A 13,993-nucleotide genomic window follows, 5' to 3' on the forward strand; every position below is an offset into this window, starting at 1 on the left:
AGGTGTCTGGGATACAGCTCTCACAGCCCCCAATAGTGCCATTAGGCTGGATCAACCAGCTTGAGAGGACCCTTTGGCATAGAGTACCATCTGTCCCTTGGCCAATCATGTCTGGTTGAAGGCCAGAACCTTGATCTTCTAGGGCTTCCGTCCAGGACCGCCTCTACCTGGTGGCACAGAGACTCATGTGGAGCTTCCAAGTCATTGGAAGAGAAAGCCGAATCCTGGACTATCGGCAGAATTGACAGTACTGATTGCTGCACACCAGCGCTGGCAGACAGGATGGGAGAATAACTGCATCCTTGAGATATTCTCATTCTTTGGAGTAACAATGTCCTGGAGTAGAGACAATCCCGATAGTAGGGGTGAATGATGATAGGGGACAGCAAAGATGCCCTCCAGGGAGATATAATTCTCCAACAGTCCTGGAGTGTGGGATGAGACCACTGGTGGAGCTATCAGAACCGGAGCTTCCCTGGTCACAGTGGAAGTTGGATCCATCCGAGCCATGTTGCTATAGGCATGCCACTGGCTCTAGATGTGGACAGGAGCCCCACAGGCTGTTTATCTTGAGCCTTAACCATTGGAACCAATAAATGCTCTCCTGACTTTGAAGGGGTCAAAGAGGGATCCTTTCTTTTGGGGCAGTCTTTGACAAGGATGGTTTGTCCCTATGCCTATGAGAGTGTCCCTTACTCTCATGGGAAGCCTTCTCCTTAAGCATATAAGTTTTAGCCTCTGTTCCTGAGCTTGTGCTTGGAGAGGAGCTGCCTGATTGATGAGACTAATATATAGAAGGGGGTCCCCAGCTCAGATCTGACTGGGATCTTATTGCCTTCTCCATCAGATGTTTCCTAAGGCTCAGTTCTTGACCCTCACAAGTTCTGGGGGAAAGGAGCAGCAGATGCTGCACTTTACCGAGATGTGAGCTCACCCAGCTAGTAGAGGCAGCACAGATGTTCGTCACTCACAGAAAAGGAGAAAGGGCAGTAAACACTGTTTTTGAATCCCAGAACTCTGGGCATAATCCCAGTCTTCTTGAGGAGGGGGAACTAACTCTATTAGATTAAATAACTATTAAAACAACTATATACAATATATTTACTGAAATGATGCAATAGGAAGGAGCTGAGGACACTGAAGATTCAGTTCAGACTGTGCAGCGGTAAGAAGGAACTGGAGAGGAATCCACCTGCACCACACTTTATGCCCTCATTTGGAGCATGAGGAGAGCTACGGCACACATGTGGGCCAATAGACACTTCCTGCAAAAACTTCCAAACTCAGGCACATGGTGTGCATACGTGCCCATGTCTGGAATACATATGGGTATGATCATTCAAAGAACCACCATTTTTATAGTCACTTTTCTGAGTAGATCTGCACTGTATGTGCAATCTAACCCCCAATGAGCCAATGGAAGTTTTTCCATTGATTTCACTGGGGAAAGTATCACACCCATAGAGTGGAAATTCCTAATGCTAGCAGAGCATCAATCCATGGATTGATTTTGTCCATTCAGTTTCAAAGATCTGATGTACAGAAATTAATCTGTAGTATAAAATAAAGCTGCAGGTTGTGTTACAAGTTATAGGATTGTTTGCGCCACTCAATGGGTGATTGAGGTCTGAAATATGCTTTTTGTATTCTATTCCATTTATTCAAATGATCCCAATTTGGAGCCAGTTTATATTTATATGGGTTTTTTTTATATGGGGGAAAAAAACTTACAACAGGACAAACAAAGCTATTATTGGAACTGGAGCTCATGGAATACGTCTTCTCCAACACACTGCATAGCCTCACCTTTACATTTACATATTATACTGGAGTTAAATCACAAGTTCTAGTCAAATAAACAGCAATTATAATGATGAGCACTTAGACAGCATATCTCATCTTCGGAGCATGTTATAAACAATAACTAATTAAATCTCATACCATACTGCTTGGTGGCAAAAATGGTACTATTGCAGTATCACCATTTTATAGATAGAGAAGCAGTCTAAGGACCCAATTCTTCTGTCACTTACACCATGTAAATCAGGAGCAACTCCACTGAAGTCAATGGAAGTCTACTGGCATTTGACTTCTTACAACAGTTTATCAGACACAGAAAGTTTAAGTAACTTGGCCAACGCCAGAGAGTCCATGTCAAAGCTAGGATTAAAGCTGGAGAGGGAAACAAAGTCAAAATTATACTAGAGATAAGAGACATGCTGTTGCCAACCCAGTATTGTTCCTTAGAATGTAACAGAAACATGCAGCTACATAAATGAGCACCTGACACCATAATGAGGATAGTCACAAAAGATGACAAATGCATTTTCCTGATTTATGTCATTGGCAAGTCAGCATCATTATAAACAACGACAGACCTGTAAGTGCAGTTTTTAGAAAATATTAAGAACAGGATGATGCAACATTTGAAAATACGATACATGATTTGGTAAAATTAATAAACAGTCAATAAACTTCAGTAAATACATCACAGAATTGGCTGAAAAAGACACAGTATATTATGTTCATGTGATCTTCATGACTTTACATACTCAACCACCCTATAATGCGATGTGTGTGTCCAAATGGAATAGTCAGAACTACTGAAATCAATAAAGAATTGACTGATGAACAGTAAACCAGAAAGGAGTGACAGTTGGAGCTACTTCTGGGTGAAAAAGGAAAGCAAACAGAGGCTTGCAAGGGTTAGCATCAAATTAATCTTGTATATAAATGACCTGGAACAGGGAATTCTTCACAAATAGGTAGGTTTGAAGATGACACAGGGCAGGGTCACCACATACGAAGCCAAAGATTAAACACATTCAAAATGATTTGAAAATGTGGTTTTTCAGGAAAACATTTATAGAAGAATATTTATCCAAATGGAATAGAGGACAGGGAATTTTTTTCAGATGCAGAGGAATTCAGAGAAAGAGACGGTTACTCACCGTAGTAACTGTTGTTCTTCGAGATGTGTTGCTCCTATCCATTCCAGTCAGGTGTGCGCGCCGCGCGTGCACAGCATCTCGGAACTTTTTTACCCTAGCAACTCCGGCGGGCCGGCTGGCGCCCCCTGGAGTGGCGCCGCTATGGTGCCTGTTATATACCCCAGCCGGCCCGTCCGCTCCTCAGTTCCTTCTTGCCGGCTACTCCGACAGTGGGGAAGGAGGGCGGGTCTGGAATGGATAGGAGCAACACATCTCGAAGAACAACAGTTACTACGGTGAGTAACAGTCTCTTCTTCTTCGAGTGATTGCTCCTATGCATTCCAGTCAGGTGAATCCCAAGCCTTACCTAGGCGGTGGGGTCGGAGTGAGACGTGGCGGAGTGTAATACCGCGGAGCCGAAGGCTGCGTCGTCTCGAGACTGCTGCACCAACGCGTAGTGGGAGGCGAAGGTGTGGATGGAAGACCAGGTGGCCGCTCGACAGATGTTCTGGATGGGAACATGGGCCAGGAAGGCGGCGGACGAGGCGTGCGCTCTCGTCGAGTGAGCAGTGAGGCGGCATGGTGGCACGCGAGCAAGCAGGTTCGGATACATGCTGTTACCCAGGAGGAAATCCGCTGCGAGGAGACCGGCTCGCCCTTTATGCGGTCGGCGACTGCTATAAACAGCTGGGTCGAATGCCGGAAGGGCTTCGTCCGCTCGATGTAAAAAGTGAGCGCCCTGCGGACGTCGAGGGTGTGAAGCTGTTGTTCCCGAGGCGAGGCATGCGGCTTCGGGAAGAAGACCGGGAGGAAGATCTCCTGATTCAGGTGGAAGGCCGAGACCACCTTAGGGAGGAAGGCCGGATGCGGTCGAAGCTGCACCTTGTCCCCGTGGAAGACAGTATAGGGTGGACCCACCGTTAGAGCACGGAGCTCAGAGACTCGTCTCGCTGATGTAATGGCGACGAGGAAGGCTGTCTTCCAGGAGAGGTAGAGCAGGGAGCACGTGGCCAAGGGCTCGAAGGGGGGGCCCCATCAGCTTGGCCAGCACGAGGTTCAAATCCCAGGTCAGGGCAGGACACCGCACCGGCGGGTACAAGCGGTCCAGGCCTTTAAGGAAGCGGGAAACCATCTGGTTGGAGAAGATGGACCGACCTTCCACAGATCGCCTTTCGTCTGACACTGCTGCCAGGTGAACTCTCAAGGAGGAGACCGCAAGACCTTGCTCCTTAAGGTACCAGAGGTAGTCCAGGATGGTAGGGACAGGGACTACGAAGGGATTGAGGCCTCGTTGGTCACACCAGAGCGCGAACCGCTTCCATTTCGCCAGATAGGTGGAGCGAGTGGAAGGCTTTCTGCTCTCTAGCAGGACGTGCTGGACTGCTGCCGAGCAGTCCCTCTCTGCGTGGGTCAACCATGCAGGTACCAAGCTGTAAGATGGAGGGACTGCAGGTTCGGATGGCGGAGCCTGCCGAAGTCCTGGGTGATGAGGTCCGGCCACAACGGAAGGGGGACGGGATCCCGAACGGAGAGCTCGAGCAGCAGGGTGTACCAATGTTGCCTCGGCCAGGCGGGAGCTACGAGTATGAGGCGGGCTCTGTCCCTCCGCAGCTTCTGTAGCACTCGGTGTACGAGCGGGAACGGAGGGAAGGCGTAGAGGAGGTGATCCTTCCAGGAATACAGGAAGGCGTCCGACAGGGAGCCTGGCGAGTGACCCCGGAACGAGCAAAACAGGTGGCACTTCCTGTTCTCCTTGGACGCGAATAGGTCTACTTGGGGAAACCCCCACCTCTGGAAGATTGTGTGTACTACATCGGGACGGAGGGACCACTCGTGGGAGAGGAACGACCTGCTGAGATGGTCGGCCAGCATATTCTGCACTCCCGGAAGAAAGGACGCTTCCAGGAGTGCAGGTGACGCTTCCAGGTGAATTTCGTGGGTCACGCAGAAGTGCCACAGGAGCATCGCTTCCTTGCAGAGGAGGGAGGAGCGGGCTCCACCCTGTTTGTTCACGTAGAACATGGCTGATGTATTGTCCATGAACACTGTCACACAGCGGCCTTGCAGGTGGGTGCGGAAGGTGTGACAGGCCAAACGGATCGCTCGCAGCTCGCGGACGTTGATGTGCAGCCTGAGCTCCTGGGGCGACCACAGACCCTGGGTGTGAAGGTCGCCCAGGTGAGCTCCCCAACCGAGCGCTGAGGCATCCGTGGTCAGAGTGGCGAACAGGCGAGGAGGGTGGAACGGGACTCCCGCACACACGACCTCCGGGTCGAGCCACCAGCGGAGGGACTCGAGGGTCGGCCTGGTGACCGTGACCACCATGTCGATGGGATCTCGATGCGGCCGGTACACCGACGCGAGCCAAGACTGGAACAGGCGGAGGTGGAGCCGCGCGTACGCGGTGACATACGTGCATGATGCCATGTGGCCCAGGAGGCGGAGGCAGGAGCACACAGTCGTGGTCGGGAAGGTGACGAGGTCCTGGATGATGGAGACCATCGTTTGATGTCGAGATTGCGGTAGGCAGGCTCGGGCCAACAAGGAGTCGAGGACCGCTCCAATGAACTCCACCCGCTGCGACGGAATCAAAGTGGACTTCTCGGCGTTGATGAGAAGACCGAGTCGCCGAAAGAGGGACAGGATTTCCGTCATCTGGCCCATTACCAGCTGTCGAGACTGTCCGCGAACCAGCCAGTCATCGAGATACGGGTAGACATGTATCTGACGACGGCGGAGGGCTGCGGCCACCACCGCCATGCATTTGGTAAACACCCTCGGTGCGGTAGCGAGCCCGAATGGTAACACGGCGAACTGGTAGTGGGCGTTGTTGACCACAAAACGGAGGTAACGTCGATGAGGGGGATAGATCGCGACATGGAAGTAGGCGTCCTTCATGTCGAGGGCGGCAAACCAATCTCCCGGATCCAGAGAGGGAATGATGGTCCCCAGGGTGACCATGCAAAACTTGGGCTTGAGCAGGTATTTGTTCAGCTCGCGAAGGTCCAGGATAGGACGTAGCCCTCCTTTCGCTTTGGGGATGAGAAAGTATCGGGAATAGAATCCCCTGCCCCGCCTGTCTTGAGGTACTGCCTCTATGGCACCCACGCTCAACAGAGTCTGGACCTCTTGTAAGAGGAATTGCTCGTGAGAGGGGTCCCTGAAGAGGGACAGGGAGGGTGGGTGGGAAGGTGGGGGCGAAACAAACTGAAGGCGGTATCCCGACTGGACTGTTTGAAGCACCCAGTTGTCCGTTGTTATTTGGGACCACGCCGAAAAGAAATAGGAGAGGCGATTGCGGAAGAGAAGGGTAGGATCCGGTAGGGAGAGTGATGGGCCGTCCTCGTGCGTCCCATCAAAAGGCCTGCTTGGACCCTTGAGGGGCCTTGGAAGAGGCCTGGCCCTGATTACGCCTGTTGCCGGAAGGACGACGGCGATTTGGGCCCGGGCGCCTGCTATTATACGGGCGGTAGCGTTGCTGCTGGAAGGACCGGGGTGGTTGCTGTCGGAAGGACCTGCGCTGTGGAGCCGGCGTGTGCATCCCGAGGGTGCGGATGGCAACGCGACCGTCCTTCAGGGTCTGGATCCGTGAATCAGTCTTCTCAGAGAAGAGACCCTGAGTGTCAAAAGGCAAGTCCTGTAATGTATACTGCACCTCCGGCGGCAGGGTGGAGGACTGCAGCCAGGAGATGCGGCGCATCGTCACGCCGGAGGCCAAGGTCCGAGCTCCCGAGTCCGCGGCGTCAAGGGCGGCCGTGATGGAGGACCTGGACGATTTCTTTCCCTCGTCCAACATTGCTGAGAACTCCTGGCGGGAGGCTGTTGGCAGGAGTTCTGTAAACTTCGCCAGTGACGTCATGATGTCAAAGACGTACCTGGCGAGGAGTACCATCTGGTTGGCGATGCGCATTTGCAGGCCGCCCGCCGAGTAGATTTTGCGGCCTAACAGGTCCATCCGTCGCGCGTCCTTCGATTTAGGCGCAGGGGCAGGTTGACCGTGCCTCTCCTTGTCGTTGACTGACTGGACAACCAACGAGTCCGGAGTTGGGTGAGTATAAAGATACTCGTAGCCCGTGGGGGGGACTGAATATTTGCGCTCGACCCCACGAGCCATAGGAGGGATGGACGCCGGCGTCTGCCAGAGTGTGGTGGCGTTCTTCTGTATTGTCCGGACAAACAGTAACGCCACTCGCACTGGAGCCTCCGCTCCGACGACGTTAGTGATAGGGTCCTCATCCTCCTGAACCTCCGCCACCGGAAGAGCCATAGCCGTCGCCACGCGGCGAAGCAGGTCTTGGTGAGCCTTCAGGTCTATAGGCGGAGGCTCCTTGGTGGAAGCTCCGGCCACCGCCTCGTCCGGGGAGGACGACGAGGACAAGCCCTGGACAGCGGCCTCCGTCGAAGGACCCGCGGACTGCTCGTCGGCTGGGTCGGGCTGCATGGTCCCCTCGCGGTCAGGCTCACATGGAGGTGAAGGGGGTGGCTGGCTAACAGTCGCCTCCGGTGCCCTGCGCTCGGAAGCAGGGGCTCTTGGGGTCAACGGCACCCCCTGAGCTTCATACTGGGCCCATGGCACCCAGAATCCCCACTGCTGTGCCCCCTGAGGTTGACCGTGGGGGGTAGGCGGTAGGTGAGCATTGCTGTCCGCCGCGGAGGCGACCGATGCAGAGCGGGATGGCCATGGCGGTGCCGAGGCGCTGATGGATTGCGCCGTCGACTGAGGCAGTCCGGCCCCGGACGGTGCCGAGGATCGGTGCCGGTCTTCACGGTACCGGGACGGTGACCGAGACCAACGCCTGCCGCGGTGCCGGGAGCTCGACCGGCGCCGGGAGCTCGACCGGGATTCGGACCTGTGGTGCCGGGAGCGGCTGCGTGGGGAGCGTGCCGGGAACGGTGCCGGGACGGAGACCTCTGGCGGTGCCGACGCGACGGCGATCGGGACCTGGTGCGACGCCGGGAGTGCGACCGGTACCGCGATGACGAGCGGTACCGGGACTGCGACCGACGTCGAGACGGCGACCGGTACTGCGATGGCGAGTGGTGCCGAGATCGCGATCGACGGGACGGTGACCTGCGGCGGGACCGGGAACGTGACCGGGAGCGTCGTCCGTGCCGTCTGTCCGGAGAGGGCGGCCGGAGCATCATGGCCGGTTTGCCTGCCGACACGACAGCCCGTGCCGGCAGTGCCGGGGGCCGGAGGCTCGGTGCCTCTATGAGCTGTATTAGCTCGCGCGCCGAGGAGAATGTCTCCGGCGTAGAAGGCAGCCGGGGCTCGACCACGGTCGGTGCCGGGGAGCGTGGCGGTGCCGGACTCGACGGCCCTTGCGGCGCCGGAGTCAAAGGCCCGGTGCACGTCTTGTGCACGGCCACCGCAGGGGCCGCAGGTGGCGCAATCGTCTTCGCTGAGTCCTCAGCGCGGGCCTTAGCAAGTGCCTTCGCCAGTTTGCGTTTTTTCGAAGGCGAGAGCGAGCGGTGCCGGGTCTTCGGAGCCGCTGGCTGAGGCTGTGGGGCCGCAGTGCTGGAGCGGCTTGGTGCCGCCGGTGCGCTCTGCACCGATGAAGCTCTCGGTGCCGGCGCGGACGGTGCCGGGGGCTGGAGCGACGCCTCCATTAGGAGTTGTTTTAAGCGAATGTCCCGCTCTTTACGAGTTCACGGCTTGAAGGCGGAACAGATAGAACACTTATCTGTTCGGTGACCTTCGCCCAGGCAACGGAGGCAGGCGTCGTGCGGGTCCCCGATTGGCATAGGCCTCTGGCACGATGCGCATGGCTTAAAGCCCGGTGCCTTGGCATGAGCCCGCACCAGGGGAGGAAAGGGAGGGGATACCCCCCTTAACCTTATCCTAAAACCTAACTATCAAAAACTATCTACACTAAGTACTAAACGAACTATATACAGAGAACAGTAGCGAGAGCTAGGGTAGTGGAGGACAGAGAGCACTCCACAGTTCCAACTGGCCATCACGGGCGGTAAGAAGGAACTGAGGAGCGGATGGGCCGGCTGGGGTATATAACAGGCGCCATAGCGGCGCCACTCCAGGGGGCGCCAGCCGGCCCGCCGGAGTTGCTAGGGTAAAAAAGTTCCGAGATGCCGTGCACGCGCAGCGCGCACACCTGACTGGAATGCATAGGAGCAATCACTCAAAGAAGAAAGCGAGCTTCCCCAGGTCCCTCTTTTAAATGTAAGTGATGTACAGTAACTCCTCACTTAATGCTGTAGTTATGTTCCTGAAAAATAAGCGAGAGGACATTAAGTGGGGAGTTACTGTACTAGGGATAATCTAATTTCACATAATGGGAGATTTTGGATAAGAGGAAGTCTACTTAGATTGCAATCTCTTTGGGGCAAGGACTGTCTTTTTGTTCTGTGTCTTTACAGCACCTAGCACAACAGGGTCTTGGTCCACAACTACGAGTCAGGGCCCATAATGGAGGCAATTTTCCATAGTGGTTGGAGCCAGGAGTGAAGTTGGGGTCGCAGTCAGAAGTCACACCAAGGGTCAAGCTGGAGTTAGAAGTCATGCCAAGGGTCAAGACCAAGGTCAGGGTCAGAAGTCACACCACGGATTAATCCAGAGCTGGAGTGAGAAGTCGTACCAAGGGTCAAACCAGAAACAGCAACTTGTAGCAGGGCAAGGAATCAGGAACAAGGCGTGGTAACAGGAGGCGGGAGGAGGCATGGCAGCGGGAACAGGGAGCAAGGCGAAGCAGCAGAATCCAGGGACTAGGAGTAGGAACCTGGAGAGGAGGCAGGGACTTGGTTTTAGGGATCTGGGCAGCTGAGACAAGGCGTGGGCTAGGAATAAGAAGTCTTATACCCAGTGGAGTCCAATCAGAAATCTGCCGCAAGGCATCTGATCCTGCTGAGTCAGCAGGTGTAGCTGCAGTTCCCACATCTGACCTTGCAGCATGACAATAGAGGGTAAGGCTCTCGCTTGACAACCCTGAGGGCCTAGGTTCAAGATCTGTAGCACCTGATACTAGGGCTCTGAGGCGCTACAGTGATACAAATAACAATTAATCTATAGTAGTTCATGTTCTACAGTATGGCAAAATGCAAGCCAAGGGTGTAATATAATGGCTACAAAATAAAACAAAACTAGAAGTGAGGACATAAAAACATAATAATGCACTAAGATAATCCAAATAATACCATGTAGCAGTTTAAGAAGTACATACAAAGAGTACTGTGATGGGGTTTACAGATCCCACACTAAGGCTGGGGCAGGAGAAGGGCTGGAGCAGTACATAGTGTCAGGAAAACTCTGGCCATCAGCACTGCCAAGCATACTCCTGGAGAAAGGATCCGTATAAAGAAGGCTCCAGAAGCCTGGGAAGAGAGAAGCCATTACTGGAGGAGTACTGCTAGGCAATGGAAGGAGAAGCAGTCCCTGCTGAGATCTGACTGTGAGAGTCTTCTCCCACACCTTTTTGACATTACCAGACAGGGGGAGAGAACCCTGCACAGTAGCACCAGAGTGTTGCCCCCATTACCCCTAGACTGCAGGGTTTGAAGCAAAGGACTTTAACTCAACAGCAGTCACACCCCAGATACAGGCATTGGTAGGAAGTGGTCCAGAGGAAGGTACACAGGAGGTGGACCACCCTCTGGCCACCTCACGCTGTTACACCTTCAGGGCCCTAGGCCAAGACCTGGTAAAGCAGGAGATCTTGGATTCCTCTACGCACCCTAGGTTCCCATACTGTGAGCCCCAAGGCAGGCTGTACAAAGGGTTACAGGTAAGGGGTCCAGGACGCAGTGGGCTGAAGAAGAGACTGGAGTCAAAGACCAAGGGCACTAGCCCTCCTGACTGAACAAATGATCCACTACAGGTACCAAGAAAACCTATCACAAAGGCCTGGCAGAAATTATCTTGCTTTAAACCTGGTATTAGACATGACACCATAGAGAGGTTTTTGGCCACACAAAAGTTGTCACTCTAGAATATGAATACAATCGCATGAATCTGAGGCGAGCCAGCAGAGGCAAGGCCCATCTGCAAGGACGACCTGTACTTCCAGACTGCCCTCTCAGATTCTCTGCTTCTGTTTGAGCCATGTTGCTCAGGTCTTACCTGCTGCATCCTACCCCAAGGAACCGCCCCCCCCCACTTCTTCAGGAAGTTTGTTCCATATATTATAGAGGGGAAATCCATACAAGTTAATGTTTACTGAGCCAGAATTAACTTGTGGTGGGTTTTCCTGAAAGTCTCAGGAGGTAAAACATTGACATAAATAGCTATAGCCTTTTTATTATATTGCTAATATTGTTCTTTGCCTGATAGCTAGCAACAAAACCATCTAAAGTGCCTAGCACGTATGGTAAAAATTTTACTATGATTTGCTGATTGTAAATTTGTATATAAAACTCAATCCTGTAATTCGTAAACACCGAATAATTTCACATTTTGTACCATTTCACACTATGTTTAAATTGGATTAAGAAAAAACAAAACCCACAGCTCCCTCTGGGTGAGAGATCTATTTCCGTTTTAATCTGACCTACTGCAAAGTCACAACACATCACCCTGTGAAGAAGGCTTTCATTTATTTCTAAATACACTGATACTGAATTACTATTGCAGCACATACAAGAACTTATACTACCTTCTTGTGGCCATACTGAGGTACTACTAATTCAATTTCAATGTCAATTAAAACCCACTACTGTAATTGCCTCCTTATATTTAACTAAAAGGGAAAAAGATTAACTTCATTACAACTTTTATTCTGTAAGAAACTAACTCAATTAAAATGAAAAATTTGCAAAATTTGCCAGATGCCTATGCTAATTAGATTAGCCGTGAGCAAGACAAAGATACTTAGAAAGCATTTCAGCATGGTTTTCAGGAGCTAGTTGCACGACATAATGAGAAAAATAGGTTCCATTTCTATGTTGTCATTCTGGTTCCTCATTGGGAGAAAACTAGCAACGATTTACTTTTACCATTTAGGAGAACACGTATTAGGTATATAACATGAAAAACAATGTTAAAGAATCAGCTGTTTCTCTCAGCTCCTGCAAAATCTCTGAAATACTGAATCTACTACAAAAACTAAATCTCTGTGCCAGGTGTGTACAGCAGTATAATCAATATCCCCTTCTCCCTTCACAACTTTGGATGTGCACAATTTTGATTTTGTTTTTTAGATGAAAAGGCTCCCACAAACACGTGGCTGTCCCTTTTCTTCTTCACTGTGATGCCCCATTATTTATTTGAATTACAGTACACCTGGAGTCCCCAAATGAGATCAGAAACGTCGTGGTAGGTGCTATATAAACACATAGTAAAATATAGTCCCAGCTGCAAGAAGCTGAGGCTCTAAATAAACAAGAGACACAATGGGAAGGAGGGTGAAGTGAGTTGCCCATGGTCAGACAGTAGTTTAGTGACTGAGACAGGAACAAAACCCAGATCTCCAGTGTTCCAGTCGAAAGCCCTATCCAGTGGGCCATACCTCCCCTAATCACGAGGCACCATATTGTGTCACAGCTATCCAAAGATCCAGCCAGAGGTAGGAACGAACAAAAGGAGAGGCATATGAGTGGGGTGGGGGGGTTGTTCACATATATTGTGAAGTTTTGTACATTGTTATTACTTTAGATCCCAGAGGATATAAGATATACAAATGTTAATGTTATTGGAAATCTATCATCATAGCAGCATATTGGAGACAATGACCCATATGCAGAGATGATGTGTAAATAAGACCAGCTCCCTTACTCTAGCTCAGTGGTTCTCAACCAGAGGTACAAATACCCCTGGAGATATGCAGAGGTCTTCCAGAGGGTACATCAACTCATCTAGATTATTTGCCTAGTTTTACAACAGGCTACATAAAAAGCACTAACAAAGTCAGTACAAACTAAAATTTCATACAATGACTTGTTCATACTGGTCCATATAATATACACTGAAATGAAACTACAATATTTATATTCCAATTGATTTATTTTATAATTACACCTCTACCCCAATATAACGCCACCCAATATAACATGAATTTGGATATAACGCGGTAAAGCAGCGCTTTGGGGGCGGGCGGGCGCGGCTGTGCGCTCCGGTGGATCAAATCATGTTCGATATAACGCAGTTTCAGCTATAACGCGGTAAGATTTTTGGCTCCCGAGGACAGCATTATATCGGGGTAGAGGTGTATATGGTAAAAATGAAAAAGTAAGCAATTTTTCATGAATAGTGTGCAGTGACACTTTTGTATTTTTATGTCTGATTTTGTAAGCAAGTAGTTTTTAAGTGAGGTGAAACTTGGGGGGTACACAAGACAAGTCAGAATCCGGAAAGCGGTACCATAGTCTAGAAAAGTTGAGAGCCAGTGCTCTAGCACACTCCCTAAACTTACTTGTACCCTTTCTAACACTGTGTAATGGAACCTAAGCTGGTGTAATTTAGACACTAGTGGTAAGGAAGGAGGTATACATTCAAATAGATTCCAAGCTAATTTAAAATGCAGTCTTTTGGCTCTTTGGAGTTTAAGTTACATCAACTTTTAGGCTCCTATATATGGTGGTAAAATGTATTTAAGTGGATTTAAGGGAATCTGTTAAAAGTACAGAAGTGGTCAGACTAGCTTGCATCATCTTACACATCACCTGTGAATCTGGTCCAAGTATATGAACCTGATGTTGGAAAGAATAATCATTTTTCATAATCAGTATACAGAGTAGGAACTCATTTGGATTGGTCTATTAATGGTGATTAATTGGCTTTTACAAATTTCATTTTTCAGAATCCATACCTGAGAAATGATTTTTTTGTGTTTTTCTATTATCATTGTATGGTCTCAGCCTAATACATTCTCAATAGGACCATATTCATGGCAAACAGATCTCAATTTGGTTTGGTCAGTGTTCTTCCTTCCAAATCCATATGGGAGCTAGATAAATAATTCTCTCATTCCAGATATTTTATAATATTTAGTTTCTAAACAGACTTGGATTTAGAACAGTAGAGGGCTTTATTTGATTTTAACAGGAGTTTGTTTAAAAGCTGTCTGCACATTAAATAACCCCAATTAAGATTGAGTCCATCATCTATGTATACG

At 50.5% G+C, this 13,993-nt stretch overlaps 1 protein-coding gene across 9 annotated transcripts in view; it reads right to left on the reverse strand.

The window, feature by feature from the left end:
- Positions 1–13,993, reverse strand: part of LOC123368608 (protein only RNase P catalytic subunit) — a 90,231-nt gene that overhangs the window by 44,723 nt on the left and 31,515 nt on the right. The gene's annotated exons all lie outside the window — the stretch shown is intronic.

The sequence above is a fragment of the Mauremys mutica genome, chromosome 4, assembly GCF_020497125.1.
Source record: "Mauremys mutica isolate MM-2020 ecotype Southern chromosome 4, ASM2049712v1, whole genome shotgun sequence".
In the NCBI taxonomy this organism is placed as follows: Eukaryota; Metazoa; Chordata; order Testudines; family Geoemydidae; genus Mauremys; species Mauremys mutica.